We start from the raw sequence: 27,938 nt of genomic DNA, 5'->3' as shown, positions 1-27,938 counted from the left end.
GTGAGAGAGACGGAGAGAGAGCGCAAGTAAGTTTGGGCTGAAGGTGGATGGAGGTCTCAGTGTAAGCTGAGGTTTGTTGGCGGGTGGGGTTGATGGACACACAGAGGGTGGTGGGTGTATGGAACGAGCTGCAAGAGGAGGCAGGCACCATCGCAAAATTTAAGAAACATTTAGACAGGTACATGGATGGGACTCATTCGAGGGATATGGGCCATATGCGGGCAGGTGGGACCAGCATCGCTGGGGCATGTTGGGCGGTGTGGGCAAAGTTGGGGCTGAAGGGCCTGTTTCCACGCCGTATCACCCTGTAACAGGGGATAACAGCTCGCCTCGCTGTCTGGCCGGTGGGACTGTCATTCAAGGCTGGTTACAATGCGGCCGCTGTAACCATCTGGCGCTGCTGATCACTCCTCCTGCACACATCTTTCTATGCTTCACTTCTCCCTTCGCCCCTTCCCTTCCTTAAAACCAAAGATCTTTATATCTGCTCGAAGATCTTTGCTTAAAACATCTCTTTCGGTCGCTCAGTCTGGAAAAGACGCCGTGATAAGCAGCGAGCCACTGCATATATCTATCTACCTACCTATCTATCTTCCTTCTATTCTCTCCCCCCAAACAGAATTATACATATATATATATATATATATATATGCAAAGCTCCAGAGAGTTTATGTGCACGCAGACCGTGTGTATGTGTGTGTGTTTTTTTTTTGTTGCAACGATGGGCCACTGATATTGTCCGACTGTCTGCATCATTTGCAGAGACAGAGAGACAGAGAGACGAAATTCGTTTCGGATGGGTCTCGGTGCGACGATTTTGATGCTGATATTACTGTAAGAAAGCAGGCAGGATTGTTAACACAATATAAATATTATATTAATGACAGTGGTGTGAGGGGGGAGGAGGAGGAGGGGGAGGGAAGCGGGCTGGAGCTGGAAGGCGCCGGCTCTTCCCCCTAGTAAGGGGGACATGTTGTATTCCTCGCCCCGTGTTGCAGCGTTTTACCGGGGAACACACAGTGGAACCGCAGCTGCCGGCGGCGTCTCCCTAGCTGTAGGGGCCACACCGACTCGCTCGCTCCCCCCAACTCCATTTTAAATCACATTGCGCCTTTTAATTGAGCGAGGGCACAGAAAGTTACTTTTCTTTTTGAAAAAAGAAAAACAAGGGAGAAAAACAACCCGACCGGGGACGTGGCTGGGTGTATCGGAAAGGGGGAGGGTTTTAACATTTAACAAGAACTTGGAAACTTCTGCCTTCAAAGCCATGGGGAAGATTTAATTGGGTTGCCTTGGTGTCAGTGCGAAGCTTTCTATCATATTTTCTCTCTCTCCTATGTCTCCCTTTCTCTTTCATTTTTTAAAAATCTCTTCCTGTATTCCTTTCTTTTCCCCTCTCGCATTCTCTGGATTCCTCTCTTCTTTCTCCCTCTCTCATTCTCTGCATTCCTCTCTCCCCTCCTTCTCTCATTCTCTCCATTCCCCTCTTTCTTTCTCCCTCTCATTCTGTTTTCCTCTCTTATTCATCCTTCCTCTCTCTTCCTTCTCCCTCTCTCTTCCTTCTCCCTCTTCCTTCTCTCTCTCTTGATCATTATTTCTCTCTCTCCCTTTCTTTCTTCCTCTCCCTCTCCTCCTCCTTATTTAAATAGTTTCCCCTTTCCCCGCCCGGTGTAAGGGCCGCTAACTCCGCCCCAAGGCCCGGTGTGTGTGTGTGTTGTGGGCCGCCGGGTTACAAGTTGGTCGCCGATGAAGGAGCGGGGCTGTTCGCGGCCGTGGTGAAGAAAGGTAACAACAAAATATATAATAACTAAAATGGCTTGTGATTTGGGTTTTTTTTGGAGGGGGAGAGAAATGTATTGTGAGTGTGTGTGTGAGAGAGAGAGAAAGAGGGGAGATTCGGCCTGGTTTGAGCGGAAACTTGGTGAGAGGCCGGTTTTACAGCAAACATCTCTTTCCCTTCCCTCCTCGTCTCCCCCGCCTCCTCCTCCTCCTCTCCACCCTCCTCCTGCCCCTTTCTTCCTCCTCTTCCCCCTCTCCTCTACCCCTCCCTCCTTTCCCCGCCTCCTCCTCTCCCCACTCCCTCATTTCCTCCCCCTTCCCTCCTCCCTCCTCTTCCCCTCCTCCCTCCCTCCTCTTCCCCCCCCCCCCCTCCCTCCCTCCTCTTCCCCCCTCCCTCCCTCCCTCCTCTTCCCCCCCCCCTCCCTCCTCTCTCCCCCCCCCTCCCTCCCCTCTCCCTCCCTCCTCCTCCTCCCCCCCCCTCTCTCTCCTCTCCCACTCTCTCTCTTCCCACCCCCCCTCTCTTTTTTTTCCCCTTTTCTCCTCTCCCCTCTCCCCCCAATTCCACTCTCTCCCCCCCTCTCCCTTTGTTTCCCCCCCTCTCCTTTTTTTTCTTTCTCTCTCTCTCTTTCTCTCCCCTCTCTCCCCCCCTCTTCTTCCCCCCCCCCCCCTCCTCTTCCCCCCCCCCCTCCCTCCTCTTCCCCCCCTCCCCTCCTCTTCTTTCCCCCCTCCCTCCTCTTCCCCCCCCTCCCTCCTCTTCTCCCCCCTCCCTCCTCTCCCCCTCTTCCCCCCTTCCCTCCCCTCCCTCATCTTCCCCCCTTCCCTCCCCTCCCTCCTCTTCCCCCCCCTCCCTCCCTCCTCTTCCCCCCCCCTCCTCTTCTCCTCTCCCCCCCTCCCTCCTCTTCCCCCCCCTCCCTCCCCCCTCCCTCCCTCCTCTTCCCTTCCCCCCTCTTCTCTCCCCCTCCCCCCCCCTCCCCCCCCCCCCCCCCTTCCCCCCTCCCCTCTCCCCCTCCCTCCCTCCCTCCCCCCCTCCCTCCCTCCCTCCCCCCCCCCCCCTCCCTCCTCTTCCCCCCCTCCTCCCCTCCTCTCCCCCTCCCTCCTTCCCTCCCCTCCCCTCCCTCCTCTTCCCCCCCCTCCCTCCCTCTTCCCCCCCTTCCCTCCCCTCCCTCCTCTCCCCCCTCTTCCCCCCCTCCCTCCCCCCCCTTCCCCCCTCCCTCCCTCCCTCCCCTTCCCCCCCTCCCCCTCCCTCCCTTCCCCCCCCTCCCTCCCTCCCCCCTTCCCCCCCCCCTCCCTCCCTCCTCTTCCCCCCCTCCCTCCCTCCTCTTCCCCCCTCCCTCCCCTCTTCCCCCCCCCTTCCCCCCCCCTCCCCTCCTCTCCCCCCCTCCCCCCTCCCTCCCCTCCCTCCTCTTCCCCCCCCCTCCCTCCCCTCTCTCCTCCCTCCCTCCCCTCCCTCCTCCCCCCTCCCTCCCTCCCCCCCTCTCCCCCCTCCCTCCCCTCCCTCCTCCCTCCCCCCCCTCCCTCCCTCCTCCCATCCTCCCCCCTCTCCCTACCCTCCTCCCCCCCTACCCCTCCCCATCTTGCACCCTCCCTTCTTAGTGAGAGAAATCCCCTATTGTTTATCTTGAAAGCAAGAGGAGGAAGTTCGGAGCTCTTTTTATTTAAACCCCGAGCGAGGTGTTTGAAGCGGCCACACATCCATGCCCCACACTCAACCCTTTGTTTCATGTGAGCTGCTTCGACCGTGCGGCGGCCCTGATCTGATGCTTCCTCGCTGGTATGTTTCACGGTAAACGGGGTGTTTGGGCGATAAGTGTGCTGTACTTACTTACTCCGATAATTGCTTTAACCATCTAGGAGATTACAGCGAGCAAATGTTAACGTGATTTGGCCCAACTCACTCTCTCCCCCTCCCCGTCTACAGACTCTCTCTCACACACACACACACGTATCTCTCTTACGAAAAACCTTGACCTCCTTTCCTCTTCGCCTTGTTTCCCCGCCTGTTCGTCTCATGGCCAAAAAAATTCAGATGAAGTCGAGGCATTAGAAAAAAAAAGTAAGTTTTTAAAAAAATGGAGCTGTTTCTTGAGAGCTGGGGTGCAGGTGTGTGTGTGTGTGTATATGTGTTGGTTTCAAGGTTATGCATGCATTTCGACACTGGATTTGTTAAGTTTGTCACGATTGTACTCCCAGCTAACGCAAGATTACATGAATATAATTGTGTTTTTTTGGATTGTAGCTCGTTTCGAGGCGATTAATGGACAGGGTTTAGTTCGGCGAAAAAATGTCACGTTGTCGTTTTTTTTTTCTTGCAAATTGTTTGTTTCTGTTTTGGTGTTGGGTTAAAAGAGAGGTGCTTTGCATACGTGCTGTAGTTCCGCCTAGGACAATGCAGCATAGGCAAGTTCCTGTAATTTGTATACCCTTCAGAATAGTCGTGCTATCTATCTATGCTGGTGTTGTGAGTGGCTTGCCGGTCTGCGTCGCTAGACGATGCATAACGTGACTTCACGCAGTTTGAATATCACTCTCTGCTTTCGTGATGAATAATATCTAAAATGTTCAGCGGGGCAGCAGCATTCGACAAACGCACACACCGTGGACTATTATTTCGTGTTTAGTTTTGGCTGCGAGACCTCGCCCCCAATCCTCGTGGAAGCATAACCCGAATCTTGTTGAATCCATTATTTTTTTCTTTCTCTTCACTTTGCCACTTGGGAGTGTAGTCCACATCTGGAACAAACTGGCAGAGACAGACATCGAAGCAGAAATAATTATGACTTTCGTAATGGAAACCGAGGGAACTGCAGATGCTGGGATCTTGATTAAAACACAAAGTACATGGGGTAACCGTGCTTCCGGCAGCATCTGTGGAGGGAAGGGGTCAAAGTCAAATGACATTTCAGGATGGGATGCTTCGGACCTCCTTTAGTTCCATGGGAAGGCATAGAAACATAGAAACATAGAAATTAGGTGCAGGAGTAGGCCATTCGGCCCTTCGAGCCTGCACCGCCATTCAATATGATCATGGCTGATCATCCAACTCAGTATCCCGTACCTGCCTTCTCTCCATACCCCCTGATCCCCTTAGCCACAAGGGCCACATCTAACTCCCTCTTAAATATAGCCAATGAACTGGCCTCAACTACCCTCTGTGGCAGAGAGTTCCAGAGATTCACCACTCTCTGTGTGAAAAAAGTTCTTCTCATCTCGGTTTTAAAGGATTTCCCCTTTATCCTTAATTAAAGGCAGGAACGGGGTACTCAATGTGGATGATCAGCCATGATCACAGCTGGCTCAAAGGGCCAAATGGCCTACTCCTGCACCTATTGTCTGCGGACATGCGGACAGATGGACGAATAGTAAGGGTTTAGACAGACATGGAAGCAAATAAGAGTAGCCCAGAATGCTAACTTGGTCAGCATGCACAAATTTGGCCGAAGGGCCTATTTCCATGCTGTATAACTCCAAAGACATACAGATTTGTGGGCTGATTGGCTTGGTATAATTGTAAATTGTCCCTAGCATGTGTCGGATAGCATTAGTGTGCGGGGATCGCTGGTCGGAGCGACTCGGTGGGACAAAAAAAAAGGGCCTGTTTCCGTTCTGTATCTGTAAACGACACTGTAACTCATCAAAATGTAATATCGTTCTATGAGAGTTGAGTGGCTGAGGGAATAATGCCCTAGACAAGCTATCAACACAGAATATGAACTCCAAACCCATCATGATAAACTGTTGGAGTTGAATAAATCTGAATATTGCCACTGGACAACTAATAATAACTGTATTGCTTGTATCACACCTGCCTTCCTTTCTTATCTCTGGCCTTTGTTCAAACTCCACCCACTCCAATGCTGATGTTGATCTATTACCTGCCATGCTATGTCTACCCCCCCCTCCCCCCCCCACCACACACAATCAGTCAGAACATGGTCTCAACCCAAAACATCGCCTATTCACGTTCTCCAGAGATGCTGCCTGACCCATTGAGTTACTCCAGCATTTTGTGTCCATTGTGGTTTAATCCAGCATCTGCGGTTCTTTGTTTCTTCACGATCATGCACACTGGTCCACACTGGAAAAATAAAGTACATAAAACATGCAGGAGAAAGGAAGGTGGACAAAAGTGCTGGAGAAACTCAGCGGGTGAGGCAACACCTATGGAGCGAAGGAAATGGGCAATGTTTCGGGCCGATGCCCTTCTTCAGACTGGAAGGCCTGGATTTTGTTTTAAACTGTGCCAGTATAGGAGAGAGGAATAGATGGACCATGTACAGAGGAACGTAGAGGAATAGATCATGCACAGAAACTCTTGCCCAGAGTAGGGGAATCGAGAACCAGAGGACATGGGTAGAAGGTGAGGGGAGAAAGATTTAATAGGAATCTGAGGGGTAACTTTTCCACACAAAGGGTGGTGGGTGTATGGAACGAGCTGCCAGCAGAGGCAGTTGAGGCTGGGACTATCGCAACATTCAAGAAACATTTACGGGGCTGTCCCACTTACGCAACGTTTTCGTCCGTTATAGGTCATTGCAGGTCGCCGAAAAATTCAACATGTTGAAAATCCAGCAGCGACCAGAACAGGGTACGACTCTTTGGGCGACTACTCACGTCCATACAGGCTTCACCCCACACCTAATCGCCAGAGTGTCGCCTGTATGGTCATGAGTAGTCTCCTCAGTCGCCCAAAGAGTCGTAGCGTCTTTTTGATCGCCGCTGAATTTTCAGCATGTTGAAAATTTTCACCGACATGCAACGACCTATGACGGGTGCTGGCAGACGCCGAAAAAGTTGCACAAGTGGGACAGACACATTAGACAGGTACATGGATAGGACAGGTTTAAAGGGATATGGGCCAAATGCAGGAAGGTGGGACTAGTGTAGCTGGGACATGTTGGTCGGTGTGGGCAAGTGGGGCCAATTTCCACGTTGTAAGACTCTGTCGGCCATTCGTAATTGCTTTTCGTTGCCATTCAACCCTTGCCCTGAGATGCGACATATTAAGTTGTGCGTTTTTTTTTTTCCCCCTTTCTTTTTGTGCGATCTGAACATTTCTGGCAAGACTGGCAGCTCTCCAGATTTAAACTTGAAGGGCACTGCATCGAAACGGATCCTTTGGCACACGCGCTGTGCCGACCATTGATCGGCCTCCTGTGGCAATGAATTCACAGATTCATAGAAATGTAGAAAATAGGTGCAGGAGTAGGCCATTCGGCCCTTCGAGCCTGCACCGCCATTCAATATGATCATGGCTGATCATATGTCAACAAAATAGAGAGAGTACAGAGGAGATTTACTAGAATGTTGCCTGGGTTTCAACAACTAAGTTACAGAGATAGGTTGAATAAGTTAGGTCTTTATTCTCTGGAGCGCAGAAGGTTAAGGGGGGACTTGATAGAGGTCTTTAAAATGATGAGAGGGATAGACAGAGTTGGTGGATAAGCTTTTCCCTTTGAGAATAGGGAAGATTCAAACAAGAGGACATGACTTCAGAATTAAGGGACAGAAGTTTAGGGGTAATATGAGGGGGGACTTCTTTACTCAGAGTGGTAGCGGTGTGGAATGAGCTTCCAGTGGAAGTGGTGGAGGCAGGTTCATTGGTATCATTTAAAAATAAATTAGATAGGCATATGGATGAGAAGGGAATGGAGGGTTATGGTATGAGTGCAGGCAGGTGGGACTAAGGGGAAAAAAAGTTGTTCGGCACGGACTTGTAGGGCCGAGATGGCCTGTTTCCGTGCTGTAATTGTTATATGGTTATATGATCATCCAACTCGGTATCCTGTACCTGCCTCTCCATACCCCCTGATCCCTTTAGCCACAAGGGCCTCATCTAACTCCCTCTTAAATATAGTCGAGGCCAATGAACTGGCCTCAACTACCTTCTGTGGAATTCCACAGATTTACCACTCTCTGTGTGAAAGAAGTTTTTCTCATCTCGGTCCCAAAAGACTTTCCCACTTATCCTTAAACTGTGACCCCTTGTACTGGACTTCCCCAACATCGGGAACAATCTTCCTGCATCTAGCCTGTCCAATCCCTTAAGAATTTTGTAAGTTTCTACAAGATTCCCCCTCAATCTTCTAAATTATAACGTGTAAAAGCCGAGTCTATCCAGTCTTTCTTCAAATGAAAGTCCTGCCATCCCAGGAATCAGTCTGGTGAACCTTCTCTGTACTTCACTACCCTCTGACTAAAGAAATTCCTCATCTCCTTCCTAAATGAACGTCCTTTTATTCTGAGGCTATGACTTCTGGTCCCAGACTCTCCCACTAGTGGAAACATCGTCTCCAGATCCACTCAGGCCCCCCATTTCCCTAAGGGAGGAATTTGTTTGGTATTTGTTTTGTTTTTTTAATTTCTGTGGACCAACAGCAAGCAATGTGCAATACATGCACTGCCGTAACTTGCTCGAAGGGCCGAATGGCCTATTCCTGCACCTGTTGTCTATTCTTCAAATAGTTCATTGTCACGTGTACCGAGGTACAGTGAAAAGCTTTTGTTGCGTGCTTTCCAGTCAGCGGAAAGACAATATATGAATACAGTCGAGCCGTTTGCAGTGTTCAGATACAGGATAAGGTAAATAAGTTTTAAGTGCTTAGAATAATATGACGAATGTGCATCAGGGTGATCTCAGTAGTCATGTTTGTGCCCTTTATGACTCGGGTTAGTCATCTCCTTCAAAAACCTGTTTAAGAAGGAACTGCGGATGCTGGAAAATGGAAGGTAGACAAAAATGCTGGAGAAACTCAGTGGGTGAGACGGCATCTATGGAGCGAAGGAAATAGGCAACCCGAAACGCCACCTATTTCCTTCGCTCCATAGATGCTGCCTCACCTGCTGAGTTTCTCCAGCATTTTTTGTCAATCTTCTCTTGCCTGCAATAACCTGATTGTGATGCTTCTGCTGTTGGAATAAAGGGCTGACAGTGTGAAATGGGAGCCATCGATCAGTTGGCCTCTTAGTTGGATGGAGACTGCATAGTGGTGCAGTGGGAAGGCTGTGGCCTCACAGCGCCAGAGAACCGGGTTCAATCCTGACAATGGGTGCTGTCTGTCGGAGATTGTTCATTCTCCCCGTGACTTAACGTGGGTTTTCTGCCGGTGCTCCGGTTTCCTCCCACATTCCAAAGGTGTACATGTTGATTGTCCCCAGTGTGTAGGATAGTTAGAAACATAGAAAATGGGTGCAGGAGGAGGCCATTTGGCCCTTCGAGCCAGCACCGCCATTCATTGTGATCATGGCTGATCGTCCCCAAATCAATAACCCGTGCCTGCCTTCACCCCATATCCCTTGATTCCACCAGCCCCTAGAGCTCTATCTAACTCTCTCTTAAATCCATCCAGTGACTTGGTCTCCACTGCCCTCTGTGGCAGGGAATTCCACAAATTCACAACTCTCTGGGTGAAAAAGTTTGTTCTCACCTCAGTCTTAAATGGCCTCCTCTTTATTTTAAGACTGTGGCCCCTGGTTCTGGACTCGCCCAACATTCAATTAAAATTGAATCTGATCTTGAATCTGAATCTGAACATTTTCCCCACATCTAGCTTGTCCAGTCCTTTTATAATTTTATATGTTTCTATAAGATCCCCCTCAACCTTCTAAACTCCAGTGAATACAAGCCTAGTCTTTTCAATCTTTCCTCACAGGACAGTCCCGCCATCCCAGGGATCAATCTGGTGAACCTACGCTGCACTACCTCAATCACGAGGATGTCCTTCCTCAAATTAGTTACGGGTTGAACACAGGTTGGCGTGGACACGGCGGGCATGTAAATGTATGTAAATGACATGTAAATGTATGGGTTAATTGGCTAGTCCTAAAGTCTAAATCGTCGCAAGTGTGTAGGATGTAACTCGTATACTGGGTGATCGCTGGCTGGCATGGACTCTGTGGGCCAAAGGGCCTGTTTCCACGCTGTCTCTGAGGCGAATACTGAAGAATGCCAGGAATTCAAGTAGGAAGTTGTAACAGGACGCTCCCAAAATATTACTGGGTGGAGTCAGCATTGATTCATGAAAGGGAAGTTGTGTGTGACAAATCCTTTGGAACGTTTTGAGGTTGCAAATAGCAGAATAGATGAGAGGAAGCAGTGACTTTCAGATGGTTTTCAGTAGGGCAACACAGGAGGGACTCGTGGGATTAGGGACAGTGCCACGGACTGCAGTTTTGGGCCCCGTATCTGAGGAAGGATGTGCTGGCATTAGAGGGGGGTCCAGAGGAGGTTTACCAGAGTGATCCCAGGAATGAGTGGGCTAATGTGTGATGAGCCTGACGGCACTGGGCCTGAACTCGCTGGAGTTTAGATGGATAAGTGGGGGGGGACTTCCATGAAACTTGGCGAATAGTGAAAGGCTCAGATAGAGTGGATTTGGGGAGGATGTTTCCACGAGTGGGAGAGTCTAGGACCAGAGGTCACGGCCTCGGAATCAAAGGACGTTTATTTAGGAAGGAGATGAGGAGGAATTTCTTTAGTCCAAGGGAGGTGAATGTCTGGAATTCAGAGGGCTGTGGAGGCCGTCAATGGATATTTTTAAGGCAGAGATAGATAGATAGATGTTCTTAAACTGTGGCCCCTGGCTCTGGACTCCCCCAATATCAGGAGCTTGCTTCCTGCCTCCGGCGTGTCCAATCTCCCAACAATCCCACTTGTTTCAATGACCCCCTCTGATCCCTCCAAACTACAGTGTGTGCGAGCCCAGTCCTCAGTCTTTCAACACATGACAGTTCAGCCATTCCAGGAACCCATACTGCACCCCCACCCTTAGTGACTGATGCAGGAGGGCACATAGGTTTCCCCCTCCCAACCCGAAACCACTTGGACAACACTTCCTGTTCCTGCCTCCCTAGTGGACAACCTCACACCCATCCACATCAACGCCGCACTGCATCTGCCCACTCCCCCAACCTGTCTAAGTCACACTGCATCCTCATAGCATCCTCCTCACAGTCCACACTGCCACCCAGCTTTGTGTCATCTGCAAATTTGCCAATGCTACCCTTAATCCCTTCATCTAAATCATTGATGTATATTGTAAATAGCTGCAGTCCCAGCACCGAGCCTTGCGGTACCCCACTAGTCGCTGCCTGCCATTCTGAAAAGGACCCGTTAATCCCTACTCTTTGTTTCCCGTCTGCCAACCAATTTTCTATCCATGTCAGCACTCTACCCCCAATACCCGTATTGGCTTTTTAGTTATCTTCTGTTGCTCTTTAAAAGTTTACCCAATCCTCTGGCTTCCCACTCATCTTTGCTATGTTATACTTCTCTTTTATTTTTATATACTGTCCCTGACTTCCCCTGTCAGCCATGGTTGCCCCTTAGTCCCCTTAGAATCTTTCTTCCTCTTTGGAATGAACTGATTCTGCACCTTCTGTATTATTCCCAGAAATACCTGCCATTGTTGTTCCACTGTCATCCCTGCTAGTGTATCTTTCCAGTCAACCTTGGCCAGCTCCTCCCTCGTGGCTCCACAGTCCCCTTTGCTCAACTGCAATACTGACACTTCTGATTTTCCCTTCTCCCTCTCAAATTGTGGATTGAAACTTGTCATATTCTGGTCACTATCTCCTAATGGCTCCTTTACCTTGAGTTCCCTTTATCAAATCCGGTTCATTACCAAACCGGATATGCTTGGCCCATATCACACTCAACCTGTCCTATCCACGTACCTGTCCAAATGTCTCTTAAATATTATAATAGTATCTGCCGCAACTACCTCAAACAGCTCGTTCTATATACCCACCACCCTTTGTGTGAAAAAAAAAGTTACTTCTCAGCATTCCTTTTAAGTTTCTTCCCCCTCACCTTAAACCTGTGTTCTCTGCTTCTGGATTAATCTGCTCTGGGCAAAAGGCTCTGCGTCTCCCCAATCTATTCCTCTCATGATTTTGTACATCTCTGTACGGTCATACTATAAAAGTAACAGTAACAGTAAAATAAATTAACATTGTAAACTTAAGTCGTATACAAAATTATACTCAGTGTATGTACATAGTATACAAAAAGATGCTGGCTGATCCATTGAGTTTTTGTATCAAATGCTGTTGAAAGCAACATATGCAGTTCCATCCTACACATCAAAGATAGCTTGCTATTTTGTTTCAAGTTGTAAATGAATAACTCCATTCTGTTACATTGCTGAGTTCAATCTGAAATATAGTGTCTGCTTTCAGCATTAGAAATAGTTGAGACCGTTTAATTGAGCACGTGTGTTCCAATCGTTCCTTTTGCCTCCCTTTTATGAATACAGCTGAGGATAGACTTTTACAAAATGGTTGTTGAGGAAACAAGTGGACTATTTTAAGTTGGCAATTGTTTTATTATCAAAGATAAAGACAGTGGGCGACACTGTGGCGCAGCGGTAGAGCTAGTGGCGTACAGCGCCAGAGACCCGGGTTCGATCCAGACAACCAGTGTGTTCTCCCCCCCCCCCCCCCCAGTTTTTTCCCCCCACACTCCAAGACGTACAGGTTTGTAGGTTAATTGGCTTGATATCCATGTAAAAATTGCCCCAAGTGTGCGGAGGACAGTGTTAGTGTGCGGGGGTCGCGGGTTGCTGCGGATGAGAGGGGATCTCATTGTATAAGATTGTTAAGGGCTTGGACACGCTAGAGGCAGGAAACATGTTCCCGATGTTTGGGGGAGTCCAGAACCAGGGGCCACGGTTCAAGAATAAGGAGTAAGCCATTTAGAACGGAGACGAGGAAACACTTTTTCTCACAGAGAGTGGCGAGCCTGTGGAATTCTCTGCCACGGAGGGCGGTGGAGGCCGGTTCTCTGGATGCTTTCAAGAGGGAGCTGGATAGTACTCTTTAAAAAATAGCGGAGTCAGGGGATATGGGGAGAATGCAGGAATGGGGTACTGATTGGGGATGATCAGCCATGATCACATTGAATGGCGGTGCTGGCTCGAAGGGCCAAGTGGCCTACTCCTGCACCTATTGTCTATTGTCTTGGTGGGCTGAATGGTCTTTATCTGCGCTGTATCTGTAAAAGGTGTCTGTGGGCCGGGAACGCAGCCGGAGGCCTTTATCGAGGAGCCGCGGTTCCGATGCCTCTCGGATCGCCGCGTAGAAGCCCGGGTCGGTGGAGTGTTGGACGGAGCCCAGGTTGGCACCATGAGGGTGCGAAGTGGGCGTGAAGCGGCGGTAGCGGAACATCTTGGCGACGATGGGGCCTCAGCGATGCTGGAGCCTCGCCGCGATGACTGGTGGGTCGACTCGCGGTCGATGAGTGCGTCGGGGGACCACCATGTGGGGGGGGGGGGGAGAACATTGGAGACCTGTTGTAGGGGAAACTGCTGTGTGTGTGTGTGTGTGGGGGGGAGAACAAAGGGGGGGGGGGGGCTGGGCCGGCGTGCTTTGTAACTTTGTCAGTGTAGTAGGTGGCCGCTATTTGTGTACAAGCAAAGAATCTCATTGTGACAATAAATTATTCCATTCCAATTAAACTCAAGACTGTTCTCATATGCACCGAAATGGAACAATGAAATTCTTGCATGCAGCAGCATGTTGTAAAACAGTACTCAATTGGTAATATAATAAACATGAAGTTCAATAATTAATAAAACTCAGATAAAAAAAAAAATCGAAGCCTAAAGTCCCTAGTGCAACTTTGGTAGTTTGGAGTTTAGTAGAGGGTTGTGGTGTTCAGTAGCCTGCTGGATGGTTGTTGGGAAGAAGCTATTTGTGAACCTGGACGTTAGAGTATTCAGGCTCCTGCACCATGTTCGTGTTTACCTGCGGTGTTCCATGGCTTCAGTCGGCAATGTATCTGGTCAGCATGCCTCCTGGCCCCTATGCAGAACAAGGTTGCCGACCCCTGCTTTAATGGGATCACTGCAGAGAGTACACCCACCTTCAGCTAATATACTCAAGAGGTGTTACCTCCAGCGGCTGCAGGAGGCGCCCCCCGGGACACTGAGGCGGTCGACTGGTCGGTCGGGGCGAGGAGAGGGACGTTGGGTCGTGGGTCTGTAGCAGTCTGGGGCTCACCTGGATCATGGGGTGCTCCAGTACTTACAGCAGGTGGACCCGACTTTGGACTGTCTCTTTGTAAATGGCCCTAATATACGGCAACTGTGGAGTTGTGCAAAATAATTTCACTGTGCGACACCAAAGAACCACTGAGCCTTTGAAAATCTGCTGAGTTCAGGTGCAGGGGTCCCAAGCCAGACGTCAGCTGTCCTACCACAGATGCTGCTTCAGCTGTTGCCAAGCAGCTATCTAATCCCATTGACAGACTTGACAGTAAATTCACCAGTCATAGGAGCAGAATTAGGCCATTCGGCCCATCGAGTTCTACTCCACCATTCAATCATGGCTGGTCTATCTCTCCCTCTCAACCCCATTCTCCTGCCTTCTCCCCATAACCCCTGACACCCGTACCGATCAAGAATCTATCTATCTCTGCCTTCAAAATACCCAATGATATGGCCTCCACAGCCTTCTGTGGCAATGAATTCCACAGATTCACCACCATGTAACTAATGAAACAACCCCTCATCTCCATTCTAAAGGCACACACTGAACTTTTTTTCATTTACTACATCGTTTACAGTGTACTTTGTTTACATATTCTGTTGTGCTGCTGCAAGTAAGAATTTCATTGCTCTGTCTCGGGCGTGTGACATGCAGTGGCGCAGCAGTAGAGTTGCTGCCTTACAGCACCAGGGACCCGGGTTAAATCCTGACTACGGGTGCTGAGTTTGTACGTTCTCCCCGTCACCTGCGTGGGTTTTGTCCGAGATCTTCCCACACTCCAAACATGTCCAGGTTTGTAGGTTAACTGGTGTGGTTAAAATCTAAAATTGTCCGCAGTGTGTGTGTGTGTGTAGGATGGTGTTAGTGTGCGGGGATGGCTGTTGAGTTTAGTTTGGGGATATGGCACGGAAACAGGCCCTTTGGCCCACCGAGTCCACGCCGACCAGCGATGACCCCATGCACTAGTTCAGTTTAGAGATACAGCGCGGAAACAGGCTGCTGGTCGATGTGGGCTGAAGGGCCTGTTTCTGTGCTGTATCTAAACTAAAATAAAATACTCATGACTTGACAGTGTCTTTTTAAAATTGCTGTTTTTTCCACCCTAATAATGTAAAGACGGATTCTGTTCTACTCTTCTGTAGCTTTTTGCACAATCCGCAGGCATTGCCACTTTCATTTCACTGCACATCTTGTATGTGTATGTGACAAATAAACTTGACTTGACTCTAAAAGGCAAAAGTAATCTGGTGAAAGTGTGAATGCAAATAAGCTACTTCAGGCTGGCAGTAACAAAATGCAACTTGTTTATTCTTGATGGTGGACAAAGGAAGATTCTGAAATTGAGTCTGAAGAAGGGTATTGGCCCGAAACGTTGTCTATTTCCTACGCTCCATAGATGCTGCTGCACCCGCTGAGTTTCTCCAGCATTTTTGTGTACCTTCGATTTTCCAGCATCTGCAGTTCCTTCTTAAACAAGATTCTGAAATTGATGGTAGACAAAAATGCTGGAGAAACTCAGCGGGTGAGGCAGCATCTATGGAGCGAAGGAATAGGCGACGTTTCGGGTCGAGACCCTTCTTCAGACTTTGATTTTTTTTTCCAGCATCTGCAGTTCTTTCTTAAACATTCTGAAATTGATGGGTCGTCTGTATATTTTTAATTTAAATCTTTTTATTTGAATTTTGAATTTGACAGCAATTTGCATACATACAATGATAACAGACAGTGATAAGTCAGGACATAATTGTACAACAGTATGCAGTCGTCTGTATATTTTTGCATGACAAATAATGAGTTTTTCCTCAAGAATTCGTGTTGTCATTTGGGTTTGTACCAATAGAGGAATTTCCCTTTCATCGATGGCTTCCACGTGGTATGCTGAGCATTCGGAAATACGGGTCATTTGGAGAAGAAGAAGCAACACTCTATTTTGGAGCAGAAGTAAATTCTTGGAAAATCCCGAAATGGTTTTCAGTCATAGAGTGATTCAACGTGGAAACAGGCCCTTTGACCCAACATGCCCACACCAGCCCACATGTCCCCGTTACACCAGTCCCACCTGCCCGCATTTGGACCATATCCCTCCAAAGCTTTCCGATCCATGTACCTGGCAGTGTACCCGGCATGTACCATTGAGGCAGTGCAGCGTAGGTTCACGAGATTGCTCCCTGGGATGGCGGGACTGTTGTATGAGGAAAGATTGAAAAGACTGGGCTTGTATTCACTGGAGTTTAGAAGGATGAGGGTTGAAAAGACTAGGCTTGTATTCACTGGAGTTTAGAAGGATGAGGGGTTATCTTATAGAAACATATAAAATTATAAAAGGGCTGGACAAGCTAGATGCAGGAAAAATGATCCCAATGTTGGGCGAGTCCAGAACCAGGGGCCACAATCTTTGAATAAAGGGGAGGGAGTTGTCATTTAAGACTGAGGTGAGAAAAATAAATTTCACTCAAGAGAGATGTGAATTTGTGGAATTCCCTGTCAGAGAGGGCAGTGGAGGCCAAATTACTGGATGGATTTAAGAGAGAGTTAGATAGAGCTCTAGGGGCTAGTGGAGTCGAGGGATATGGGGAGAAGGCAGGCACGGGTTCTTGATTGGGGACGATCAGCCATGATCACAATGAATGGCGGTGCTGGCTCGTGGGGCCGAATTGCCTCCTGCTGCACCTATTTTCAATGTTTTTACGTCCAACTGTTTCTTAAACATTGCGATGGTCCCTGTCTCAACTACCTCCCCTGTCAGCTCGTTCCTTACACCCTTGGATTCTGATGAAATCTTTTCTTCACCACAAACCTCTATGTCCTCTTGTCATCCATTTCCCCAACTCTGGGTAAGATCATTGCAACGTGCTTAAACTGGTGAAGCAGGAAATGTGAGTTGTTGGCATTGGCTTTACATCTAAGCCTATACATTTGTAGCTGGATCTTTAATTAAGGTGCCCATTAATTTGACAATAACTTCAAAGACAAATCCAATAGAGTTTCTACCCCTCTATGTTTAGACAAGAGCTCTTTCTTGCATTTCTCTTCTTAAGATCTCAAGACCATTTGGCCTACTTTTTGATTTGTTATGAAAGGGCATTTGGTCCCGAAACTGGAAAGTCTGGTTTACCTAAATACTTTCAGAAGACTTCCTAATTATGGGTTTGAAGAAGGAACTGCAGATGCTGGAAAATCGAAGGTACACGAAAGTGCTGGAGAAACTCGGCGGGTGCAGCAGCATCTATGGAGCGAAGGAAAATACGCAACGTTGCCTATTTCCTTCGCTCCATAGATGCTGCTGCACCTGCTGAGTTTCTCCAGCATTTTTGTGTACCTCCTAATTATGGGTGTTTGTTTGTGTTCATTTTGGCTGTAGCATCTGTTGAGTTGTATACACTGGTTTAATCCAGGAAATAGTCGCCATGAGGTATTGTGCAATAGTTGAACAGAGTTGTACGTTGGAAACATTATGTTACTCCAAGTGCAATTTAGAGCTGGCCCCTGTAGATCCTGTAAGATTGTTAAGGGCATGGACACATGTTCCCGATGTTGGGGGAGTCCAGAGCCAGGGGCCACAGTTGAGAATAAGGGGGTAAGCCATTTATGAACGGAGATGAGGAAACACAGAGAGTGGTGAGTCTGTGGAATTCTCTGCCTCAGAGGGCGGTGGAGGCAGGTTCTCTGGATGCTTTCAAAAGAGAGCTAGATAGGGCTCTTAAAAAATGGCGGAGTCGGGGGATATGGGGAGAAGGCAGGAACGGGGTACTGATTGGGGATGATCAGCCATGATCACATTGAATGGCGGTGCTGGCTCGCAGGGCCGAATGGCCTCCTCCTGCACCTATTGTCTATTGACTGAGTGCTCTTGGCTGAAGAAAGGTCCAAACCTGAATTGTCATCTGCCCATGATCCCCAGAGATGCTGTTTGACCTGTGGAGTCTGCAGTTTAGTTTAGAGATACAGTTTAGTTGAGAGATTCTGCTGAGTCTGCAGTTTAGTTTGGCGATATACAGCGTTGCAACACGCCATTCCGCCCACCAAGTCCACGCCAACTATCAATCACCCCTTCACTAGTTCTATGTTACCCCACTTTCTCAATTTACACACACGGTGCAATTTACTAGAAGCCAATTAACCGACAAACCTGCACGTGTTTGAGATGTGGGAGCAGCAGCCAGAGAAAACCCACGCAGGTCACGGGGAGAAGGTACAAACTCCATACAGACAGCACCCGCGGTCAGGATGGATCCCGGGTCTCTGGCGCTGTGAGGCAGCGACTCTACCGCTGCACCACCGTGCCGCCTACAAACCTTGTCTTCAATATGTTTACTGCGGCTGCAGTTTCCAAATGACGAACTGTTTGAGGAAAAGGAAGGCATTTTGTAGATGCCTTTGTTGATTATTCAATGGGTTGAACAGAATATCTTGTGGGTTTTTAGAAACATTTTGTTTGAATTTTTCAATTTGATTTTTGGGACCCAGCATCTGCAGTTTATTTGTTCTGAGCAGTGTTTCATAATTCCTCCAGAATTTTTCTCATGTGCGGGGTGCTTTCCTTACACACACAGAGATGAAAGTCCTTTTGGGGTTTTTCATTGCCAGAACATTTTTAATTGCTGCCGTTGAATATTTAACACTCCATTATGGGTAACAATGCCTTAATTACAGGTCGTGGCGAGAGGCCGCAATTATTTTATCACTAGGTGAGCATTAGCTGGGGCAGAACATTAGTTGAAGTGGCACAATGCTGTTGTACTCGAGTTTGCCTTGATTGTATTTATGTTTAGTATGATCTGGTTTGATTGGAGAGTGTGCAAAACAAAGACCAGGCACTCCCCCCCCCCCGCTTGCATAATGGCTATGTTATGTGAGCCCTTGCATAAGGGTAAATGGATAGGACAGGTTCGAGGGATATGGGCTAAGTTGGGGAAGTCCAGAACAAGGGGTCACAGTTTAAGGATAAAGGGGAAGTCTTTTAGGACCGAGATGAGAAAAACATTTTTCACACAGGAACTCTCTGCCGCAGAAGGTAGTTGAGACCAGTTCATTGGCTATATTTAAGAGGGAGTTAGATGTGGCCCTTGTGGCTAAAGGGATCAGGGGGTATGGAGAGAAGGCAGGTACAGGATACTGAGTTGGATGATCGGCCATGATCATATTGAATAGCAGTGCAGGCTCGAAGGGCCGAATGGCCTACTCCTGCACCTATTTTCTATGTTTCTAAATGCAGGCAGGTGGGACTAGTGCAGATGGGGCATGTTGGTTGGGGTGGGCAAGTTGGCCAGTGCCTGTTTCCACGCTGTACGACTCTGTACCCGACTCTAAGTCACGGTGGCGCAGTGATGGAGTTGCTGCCTCGCAGTACCAGAGACCCGTGTTCGATCATGACTACGGGTGCCATCTGTCCGCAGTTTGTACTTTCTCCTTGTGACTCCGTGGGTTTTCTCCAGCTGCTCCCACACTCCAAAGACGTGCAGGTTTGTAGGTTAATTGGCTTTGGCAAATTGTCCCCAGTGTGTGGGATGGTGCCGTTGTACGGGGATCGCTGGTCGGTGCGGACTCGGTGGGCCGATGGGCCTGTTTCCATGCTGTATCTCTAAACTAAAGACCGATATATTACATTACATCAGAATCCCCATCCCCTGCCTGAAATAACACACTGTCTCAAGATGGGCCATGACCTGAAACGGCACCTGTCCACGTTCTCCAGACATGCTCCCTGGCCCGCTGAATTATTCCAGCCAGCATTTTGTGTCTGTCACTGAGAGTATTAAGTGTCTTAGCGGCTGCGTCCAGGATACTTTCTGTGACGCATGGCCTTCTGGGTAAGCACCGCCGCCATTGCCGGCTTGTTTCCGATGTACGCTTGAGTGTTCGTACAGTGTTGGGGAAATTACAAAGTGCCAGAATTATTGATGCAAGTGGCAGTGACTGCATTTATGCAATTAATATATGCAGTTTAGCAGCGCAGTTGCATATTTGACAAGCAAAGCACTATTGAGCAAGCGTGAGTTTACGTTAAGGGCCTGTCCCACTTAGGCGACTGCAGGAGACTATGCAGTCGCCACATGTCCGCGGTTGGTAGCCGGGGAGTCGCCTTCATGGTCGTGAGGAGTTCCCGCATTCTGGGAACTAGTCGTGGCCTCATTATGGTTGCTGCGAATTTTTCAACATGTTGAAAAATTAGCTGCCAGGTTGTCGTAGGTTCTCATAGGTTGTAGCCGGTGCTGATCAGTGAATTCCATTTGGGGGAGGGGGGGGGAAATGTAAACAGTAGTTTTCAGAACCAGGAATAACCGACCGGTAATGTTAATGTCCGCCGAGCTTCACAGCCGTGCATAGAAACATAGAAATTAGGTGCAGGAGTAGGCCATTCGGCCCTTCGAGCCTGCACCGCCATTCAATATGATCATGGCTGATCATCCAACTCAGTATCCTGTACCTGCCTTCTCTCCATACCCCCTGATCCCCTTAGCCACAAGGGCCACAATGAACTGGCCTCAACTACCCTCTGTGACACAGAGTTCCAGAGATTCACCACTCTCTGTGTGAAAAAAGTTCTTCTCATCTCGGTTTTAAAGGATTTCCCCCTTATCCTTAAGCTGTGACCCCTTGTCCGGGACTTCCCTAATATCGGGAACAATCTTCCTGCATCTAGCCTGTCCAACCCCTTAACTGAAACTTAAGCCTCTCTGGCTTCTTAAAAAAGTTGTCTCCACTCCTTCTTCACCCCCCCCCCCCCCCCCCCCCCCCGCCCCCCCCAGCATGACCCTTCCCGTACACTGTGCTTTCACCATCATAGTTACAGCGCCAACCTTCCTGTTCATCACGGTGTGTGTCTGTATCACATTGGCTTTGCAACGTATGAATATCACTCCGTCAACGAGTAAAAATGGTCGTCAAAGTGGACCAGGCCCTTTAGATTGAGCTCTCCGTGCTAACAGAATCAAGGGATATGAGGGGGAAAAGCAGGATCCGGGTACTGATTTTAGATGACCAGCCATGTTCAAATTGAATGGCAGTGCTGGCACCTATTTTCTATGTTTCTTTGATTCCAGATCGAACTCCTAATGAATGTTTAAATTGCTCGTAGCCTTTTTAATGTGAAATTGGATAATTGAGCACTTTTCCCTTTCAGTTTCGAGCACAAATTTGTTATTTTGGGCAAATGATTTTCCCCTCCACTGACCTGTTCCGATTCGTACAAAAACGTCCGCTCTTTGCACCTCCACAAACCGTGTAGCGTGAGTTTCCACTTCTTTTGTCCTCTCGAATTGAATCTCTGCATTCCACAGATTCCTTGGGGCCACGGTTTAAATCATGACCAATATATTTGCATGTATTTCAAATTCCTGTCATTAACAAGTCTTGGTTCTGTTTTATTTATCCACCCGAGGATACTCCTTTTCCAAAGCTCCAGACTTGTTCAATAGTTGGAAATTGATGAAGCTTTTTAAAAGTGCACAGGATTGTTGTAATATGTGTACGTTTGAGGCTTGGAGCGTCAGGATTAAGAGCGGAGGGCAAGACGGGGCGGAGTTGGTTGGTGTCCTTTGACCTGCAGTCTAGACATTTCTGCTCTACCACAGGAATCATTGCATTTAACATTGTCGGTTTTGTGGGGTGGTGGGGGGGAGGAAAGCGGACATCTTGCTGCCGACGATTTTTTCAATTAAAAAAATTATAATGGACGGCTCGATTATAGCTCGGAGATACAGCGAGGAAACGGGCTCACCGAGTCCGCACTGACCCGCACATTAACAATAGACAATAGGTGCAGGAGTAGGCCATTCGGCCCTTTCAGCCAGCACCGCCATTCAATGTGATCATGGCTGATCATCCCCAATCAGTACCCCATTCCTGCCTTCTCCCCATATCCCCTGACTTCTCCCTATACCTCCTGCCTTCTCCCTATATCTTTAAGAGCCCTATCTAGCTCTCTCTTGAAAGTATCCAGAGAACCGGCCTCCACCGCCCGCACTATCTGACCAACACTAGGATAATTTTGCATTTGACATTGATACCAAGTCAATTGCCCTACAAACCTTGTGTGACTTTGGAGTGTGTGTGGGGGGGGAGGAGGGTGAGAGAATCAGAGAAACAGGTCACGGGGTAAAGGTACAAACTCCGTACAGACAGCACCCGTAGTCAGGATGGAACCCGGGTCTCTGGCGCTGTGAGGCAGCAACTCTATCCCTGTGCCTCTGTACTGCCCCCATCATAATCATGTACAGTTGTTCCGCTGTCTGGGGCACACTCAACAAAAGCTCTTCACTGTACCTCAGTACACGGGACAATAACCTGAACAAACAGAAAGTTCTGTGGGTGTATGGAACGAGATGCCTGAGGAGGTAGTTGAGGCTGGGACATTTAGACTGGTACATGGAAAGGACAGGTTTGGAGGGATATGGACCAAAGGTGGGACTAGTTTAGCTGGGCCCTGTAGGTCACTATGGGAAAGTTGGGCTGAAGAGCCTGTTTCCACACCTTATCACTAAAACTATTGATTGTGGCATGTGGTGAACTTCGACTGCAATATTGTGGTAGATTATAAACATACAAATGTAACCTAGATTTTTACATTAAGAAACACTTATTTATGCAGATGGCAAGTTATTGAATTCAGACTTTGAACTTTCAAAACTATATTCATTTCTTCACAGCCATTGTAGTTTACATTATCTTCTCCACTGTGTCAGGAGTTTAGCAGGGGTAAGAACAGCACTGGTGGAAAATAACACGGTGAGCCCTGTGGTGATATTTGCTGATGCTGCAGAATTCTGCTTTGGGCTTTGGAAATGGAAACCATATGACAGATCGACACAGTGAAGTTGTTTCTGAGTATTTTGTTACAAGTGGAATGAATGTCAGAAAGGGAGCTGCCCAAAGGGTCCGCTCCGACTGGCGATTCCTGCTCACCAAAACTGTCCGACACGCCAGCGACAATTTACAATTTTTACCGAAGCCAATTGGCCGTCAGGCCTGTAGGTCTTTGGAGTTTGGGATTAAACAGGTCACAGGGTAAACGTACAAGCTCCATACAGACAGCACCTGTAGTTAGGATCAAACCTGCTCTCTGGTGCTTTAATGCAGTAACTCTGTCGCCCAAGAAGACCTCATTTGTGACCCTCGGACTATCCTGGATCAGACTTTGCTGGCTTTACCTTGCACTAAACGTTATTCCCTTATCTTGTATCTATACACTGTAAATGGCTCGATTGTCATTGTGTATTGTCTTTCAGCTGACTGGTTAGCATGCAACAGAGCTTTTGAAGTTCAAGAGAGTTTAGAGTCATGTGTCCCTGATAGGACACTGACATTCTTGCTTTGCTTTAGCACACCACAACATAGTAGGCACGAATACAGAACAACGGCGACTTCTCCCACCCGAGTTGCGGGGTCGAAAAGCTCCTGGAGCGGGGCCTGACATCACCGCCCCGCGCGGCTTGGAATGGCCGCGGGACTCTGCGAGCGCACACCGGGGGCTCTAATACCAAGACCCGGTGTGCGACCTCGCACCACCCGGCGTGGCTTTAATGGCCGCGGGGACAATCGCCATCGCCAGCCGGGGGCTTTGACTCTGACATCGGGGGGGGGGGGGGGGGGGGGAGTGCAGTGGAGAGATAAGTTTTTTTTTGGCCTTCCATCACAACGATGTGATGGATGTTTATGTAAATTATGTTGTGTCTTGGGTCTATTTGTTTGTAATGTATGGCTGCAGAAACGGCATTTCGTTTGGACCTCAAGGGGTCCAAATGACAATTAAATTGAATCTTGAATCCATACAGACAGCATAAGTCCAGGCATAAGCTCAGGGGCGACCGCGCCTTTGCGGTTGCAGCTCCTAGACTATGGAACACCATCCCTCTTCCCATCAGAACTGCCCCCTCCATCGACTCTTTTAAGTCGAGACTTAAAACTCATGTTTTACTCTCAAGCCTTTCTTGACATCCTCTGAGTGAGGGCTATATGTATGTATTTATGTATGTACTTAATCTATGAACCACTGTTGTATAACATTAGTACCTCCACCAATGTAAAGCACTTTGGCCAACGAGAGTTGTCTTTTTAAATGTGCTATAGAAATAAAAGTGACTTGACTTGACCTCTGTACACACGACAATTTTTCACGGTACCAATTGGTGCATGCGACAATAAATCTGAACTTGAACTTGAATAAACTGAACTGAGGAGGCCATTTGTTTCTATTGGCAAAGTCACAAGGTTGTTGGAGATGGGTTAGTGGCTAGTTGGATGAGTGTGGCACAATTTGGATTCCCAGTTCTGATTTAGCCTGTGTGAGTTGTTTGTTTCCTAAGAGGGAACCGATCAAGTGCATTTCAGTTGTGCCCCAGAGCTGTACAAGGCTTTATATAGTAGCCTGGTCATTGTTAAACACATAATCCATGCAAACACTTAAGTATCCACCTGAGAGAGTACTGTATGATCACTTGGATGAGATATTAAACTTCTATCCATTAACCACTCTGGTCTAAAAGGTCCCAGGGCACTCTTCAAACAAGAGCATCGATCTCTCTAGTGCCTTGGCTAATACCTAATTTCCAAACTTAAATGGGACGGTTCACATTTGCACCCTTCAATTCCAAGTGAAGTTGTTGGTTATAAAGAACCCTGTGGTCTATTGACAATAGTCAGACAGTGTAGAAACGGGCCCTTCAGCCCTACTTTCCCACACTGGCCAACATGTCCCATCTACACTAGTCCCACCCTACCTGGATTTGGCTCATATCCCACCAAACCTGTCCTATCCATGTACATATCTAAACGTTTCTTAAACGTTGCAATAACGTTTCTTAAACGTTGCAATAATGTTTCTTAAACGTTGCAATAACGTTGCAACGTTGAGTCCCTGCCTCAACTACCTCCTCTAGCAGCTTGTTCCATACCCCCCCCCCCCCTCACCTTTAACTATGTCCTCTGGTCCTGGTTTCCCCTACTCTGGGCAAGAGACTCTTCAAAGTCAAAGTCAAGGTGCAATGAAGTGAATTTGCCAGCAGCGATACACTTAAAAAGAGCACACAATACATAATAAGATTTGTAGGTTAATTAATTGGCTTGTTATAACTGTAAATTGTCCCTAACATCTCTAAGTTTACAGATGACACAGAGCTGGGTGGCAGTGTGAGCTACGAGGAGGATGCTATGAGGCTGCAGGGTGACGTGGACAGGTTGGGTGAGTGGGCAGATGCATGGCAGATGCAGTATAATGTAGATAAATGTGAGATTATCCACTTTGGTGGCAAGAACAGAAAGGCAGATTATTATCTGAATGGTGTCAGATTAGGTGAACGGGTTGTGCAACGGGTTGATCATCCACATTCAGTACCCTGTTCCTACCTTCTCCTTGTATAATTTGATTCCCTTAGCCCTAAGAGCTAAATCTAACTCTCTCTTGAAAACATCCAGTGACTTGGTCTCCACTGCCTTCTGTGGCAGAGAATTCCACAGATTCACAACTCTCTGGGTGAAAGAGTTTTTCCTCATTTTAGCCCTAAGGAGAAGGGGAGGTGCAACGAGACCTGGGTGTGCTTGTACATCATTCACTGAAAGTAAGCAGGCAGGTACAGCAGGCAGTGAAGAAAGCCAATGGCATGTTGGTCTTCATTGCGAAAGGATTTGAGATTAGGATCAAGGAGGTCCTACTTTGTGAAACAGTTGCCTCATCTACGCTTGGTCGTATCGATGTAGAGGCTGCCTCATCGGCTAAACATTTCACTGTGACAATCGGGTAGCATTGCATCAACAGAGCCAGCTGGCCATCATTCACTTTCTGTTTTTTTAAATTCAAGGTTTAATTAAGAAGTCAAGCAACATTCTGAGATTAGCGTTGAGCTTTTAATAGGGGAAATGGAAAGGCGGTAGCAATTTGAAGTTGGGGAGATTATTGGAGTTGTAAAGAACTCCTCCCAAGTGGATGAAAGGCCAGTTGTGGAGCTGCTTCTGCTGATAGTACTTGTGACTAATTTGAACGTGGACCCAGAGGAATTATTTTTAATGTGCGGATGAGATTTTAGAAAATGCACATAATGAATATAAGCCCTTCTGGTGTTCTGTAAAATAGGATTAAAGGAAACAAGTTTACACAGTTGCACAAGGTTGGTATGTCTCCGTGGCAAGTCTGAAAACATTGTAAGAAAGAACTGCAGATGCTGGTTTATACCGAAAGTAGACACAAAATGCTGGAGTAACTCAACGGGTCGGGACCATATCACAAAGCAGGCAAGATTGAAAAGACTGGGCTTGCATTCACTGGAGTTTAGAAGGATGAGGGGGAATCTTATAGAAACATATCAAATTTATAAAAGGACTGGACAAGCTAGATGCAGGAAAAATGTTCCCAATGTTGGGCGAGTCCAGAACCAGGGGCCACAGTCTTAGAATAAAGGGGAAGCCATTTAAGACTGAGGTGAGGAAAAACGTTTTCACCCAGAGAGTTGTGAATTTGTCAAATTCCCTGCCACGGAGGGCAGTGGAGGCCAAGTCACTGGATGGATTTAAGAGAGTGTTAGATAGAGCTCTAGGGGCTAGTGGAATCATGGGATATGGGGAGAAGGCAGGCATGGGTTATTGATTGGGGACGATCAGCCATGATCGCAATGAAAGGCGGTGCTGGCTCGAAGGGCTGAATGGCCTCCTCCTGCACCTATTTTCTACCTATGTAAGAACACATTTACTGCTCAAATTTAAATGACACACGCCAGAAAGCCTAACATGTGCAGGAAGGAACTGCAGATGCTGGTATACGCTACAGATAACCACAAATAACTGGAGGAACTCAGCGAGTCATCTCTGGGGGAAAGGAGTAGGTGACGTTTTAGGGTCCCGACCTTTCTTCAGGAAAAGGGCCTCAAGCCGAAACGTCACCTATTCCTTTTCTCCAGAGATGCTGTCTGACCCACTGAGTTACTCCATCATTTTGTGTCTAAAAATATTGATATCTCTGCTCCAACATGCGTTGTGGAATATAAAATTTAAAAACAGTGCAACTGTGCTTGGGTGAAACATGTTAATGATCGGTGCTATATTGGAGCATGGCATAGGTAGTTTCAGAGAGGTCTCAGTTCAGAATTATTGGGATTACAAGACTGAAGAAATCTTGAGGAGATTACAGCTGCTGTCTCAGTGTTGGCGATCCAAGTTTGGTTCTGACTGTAGGTGCAGTCATTGTGGAGTTTGCATGTTTTCCCTGTGTGGTTTTGCTCAGGATGCTCCTGTATTTAGTTTAGAGATACAGAACCGAAACAGGCCATTTGGCCCACTGAGTCCCACAGCCACCAGCAACCCCCATACACTAGCACTATCCTACACACTAGGGACAATTTACAATATTTACCGAACCAATTAACCTATAAACCTGTAAGAAGGAACTCCATTGAAAACTTAGAAAATAGGTGCAGGAGGAGGCCAATCGGCCCTTCGAGCCAACACCGCCTTTCATTGTGGTCATGGCTGATCGTCCCCAATCAATAACCCGTGCCTGCCTTCTTCCCATATCCCTCGATTTCACTAGCCCCCTGCAGATGCTGGTTTAAACCGAAGATAGACACACAAAGCTGGAGTAACTCTGCGGGTCAGGCAGGACCTCTGGAGAGAAGGAATGGGTGACTCTCGACCCGAACGTCACCCATTCCTTTTCTCCATAGATGTTGCCTGTCCCGCTGAGTTACTCCAGCTTTGTGTGTCTATTGTCAACCTATAAACCTGTACTTCTTTGTAGTGTGGGAGGAAACCGGAGCCCCCAGAGAAAACCCACGCAGTCACGGGGAGAATGTGCAAATTCTGTACAAACGGCACCCGCAGTCAGGATGGAACCCTGGTCTCTGGCGCTGTGAGGCGGCAACTCTGCCGCCGTGCCACCGTGCTGTGTCACCGTGCTGTGCCACCGTTAATTATTGTCATATTTTACAAAGACGAAAAAATGAAATTCCTCCCACATGTCAACGACCATATAAACAATAGGTGCAGGAGTAGGCCATTCGGCCCTGCGAGCCAGCACCGCCATTCAATATGATCGTGGCTGATCATCCACAATCAGTGGGTGTTAGAAGTTAATTGGCCTCTGTAAATGGCCCCTATTGTGCAGGGAGTGGATGTGAATTTAGAATAACTAGGCAGGTGATCGATGATCGATGAGTTGGATAGAGCTCTTAAAGATAGTGGAGTCAGGG

General features: G+C 47.9%; 1 protein-coding gene across 3 annotated transcripts in view; it reads left to right on the top strand.

Annotated features, from left to right (window-relative positions):
- Positions 1-1,649: 1,649 nt before the first annotated feature.
- Positions 1,650-27,938, top strand: part of erbin (erbb2 interacting protein) — a 272,303-nt gene continuing 246,014 nt past the window's right edge. For 2 of the 3 annotated variants that reach the window (XM_055631977.1, XM_055631965.1), the window contains exon 1: positions 1,650-1,785. The gene's annotated coding sequence lies outside the window, so the exon portion shown is untranslated. Of the gene's footprint in view, positions 1,786-3,399; positions 3,551-27,938 lie in introns of those variants that run through there. The other variant, XM_055631973.1, reaches the window with a different exon arrangement.

The sequence above is a fragment of the Leucoraja erinacea genome, chromosome 3, assembly GCF_028641065.1.
Source record: "Leucoraja erinacea ecotype New England chromosome 3, Leri_hhj_1, whole genome shotgun sequence".
NCBI classification, from domain to species: domain Eukaryota; kingdom Metazoa; phylum Chordata; class Chondrichthyes; order Rajiformes; family Rajidae; genus Leucoraja; species Leucoraja erinaceus.
This window is presented reverse-complemented; position numbering and strand designations above follow the sequence as displayed.